Below are 1,972 nucleotides of genomic sequence, written 5' to 3'. Positions count from 1 at the left end.
CTCAGACTGCTTTAAGCCTGATAGTTAATATTACATAATTTATATGGAAAAAGATCATTTTGTCTATTGTATGGAGAATGGGTTAGAATGGATTTGGAGAAGACGAATAGAGAATAAGCATATAGGTATAGAAAATAATTAGAAGACTAATGCAGTTGTCCCTAAGAAACAATGCGGCTTGAACTAGGATGGTAGTAGTGATTGTGGTAGCAGCAATTCTAATACCAGAGATTAATAAAGTACTGACTATGTTCCGGTCATTATTCTAATAATTTTACAATAGATACTATTATTAAAATTTTACCAATAAGAACACTGGTGTACAGTGAGATTCTATAAACTGTTCCAGGTCACATAAACTTCACATAGTGCAATGGGACTTGAACAGGCAGTCTGACTCCAGAACCAGTTCTTAAAATTCTCTTAACATATACTATATAGTGGTGATGGGGGGAATCAGATTAACTTATGATAGATTCAAGAAGTAGAATCTTCAGGTCCTGATTAGATAAAGATGCCATTTACTGAGAGGAGAGTCACAGAGATGAAGGTTGCAGAATTGACACTGACAAAGAAATCAAGGATTCTATTTTGGCCAAGAGAATCTGAAATGACTTTAAAATAGCCAAGTGGAAGTTTCTAGGACATTAGATAAATCAATAAGCACTCTTGGCACATGTCAGAACTAAAAGTATGGATTTGTGTCATTTGAGTAAATAAATAGTATGTTAAGGATGGGTGACTTTATCTTAAATTAAAAAACTGAAAGCCCAGAAAGCCTGATCTATTCCAAACTTTAGACTCAAAGCATAAGGGGAGTTAATAAAGAAAACAAAAGGAAACTATCAACGAGGTATGAAGAAAACCAATAAAGTATGTTTTAATGAAAAAGAAGAGTTTAAAGAAGAAAAAAGTTAAAAAAAAAAAAACCCCTGCCAACTTTAGGTAAAATGAGAGCACTAAACTGTCAAAGGTTTTGACAACACGAAGGTAACTGTTAATTCCAACAAAGTCAGTTTCAAAGTCGGTATAAAGGCAAAGAATGAGTACGTGGAAAAAAGAATGTGATGTAAAGAAGAACAGCAGCTCTACAGATGATTCTTTATAGAAGTTTGAATAAAACACTATAAAAAGGAGTCAACAGCTAGAGAGGGATGTGGAGTGAAAGGATTCCACGGTCCTTACAGGTCAGGTAAGAACCATGAATGCATACTCTAAAAGAAGAAAGAGAAGGGGCAATATGCAAAAACAGAAAGGGGGGCGAATCTGAAGCACAAAAGGGGCAGGTGGGCTCGGGTAGGAACAGAAATGCTTCTACCACATTTGGTGGTGGGAAAATAAGAGAACTCTGGTGACAGTTTCCATTTTCTTAAAAAACTGGGAGGAAAAATTTATCAACTGAAAGCCCAGCAAGGTTAAGGAAAAACAGGAGAAGAGGACAAGGAGGGAAAGAGTCATTTTAAGAGAAAGACAACAAATACTTTAAGAAAGGTAGGCTAGCCAGGTGGTGGTTAGGGCCCATCTGAAATCTGTGGCCATAACTTTAATGTGAGATCAGCCAGTGCAGGTGTATGCTTTTAACCAATTAACATTTTGCTGCCTGGGTGGCTGCACAGACTGTGCAGATGAGTTGGTCCACCCAAGATGGATGCTTATTCAGCATTTACCATGGAAGGGAACTACGTCAAGGGAGCTTAGGGTATTTGAAAGGACTGGATTTGTATATGTAAAGTATTTATATCATAAACACTATGAAACAATTTTTAAAATATGAAGAAATGGAAGAGCTTTCTACTGTGTCAATTATCAAGCATCAATAGAGAAAAAGATGTTTCACATACCACAGTTTCAAATGTTTAAGAAATACTACAGCCCACTATTCCATCTCTGGGAGGGCCCACAATCCCTATTACCCCATGACCTGAAGGTACTAGATCCACAGGAAGGACATCAGGGAACCCCGGTATCTGGG

At 37.0% G+C, this 1,972-nt stretch overlaps 1 protein-coding gene across 2 annotated transcripts in view; it reads right to left on the bottom strand.

The window, feature by feature from the left end:
- ARL13B (ADP ribosylation factor like GTPase 13B) overlaps positions 1-1,972 on the bottom strand; it is a 73,580-nt gene that overhangs the window by 36,432 nt on the left and 35,176 nt on the right. The gene's annotated exons all lie outside the window — the stretch shown is intronic.

Source organism: Otolemur garnettii, unplaced genomic scaffold (assembly GCF_000181295.1).
Source record: "Otolemur garnettii isolate 467f Iridium unplaced genomic scaffold, OtoGar3 scaffold00009, whole genome shotgun sequence".
Taxonomy (NCBI): Eukaryota; Metazoa; Chordata; class Mammalia; order Primates; family Galagidae; genus Otolemur; species Otolemur garnettii.
This window is presented reverse-complemented; position numbering and strand designations above follow the sequence as displayed.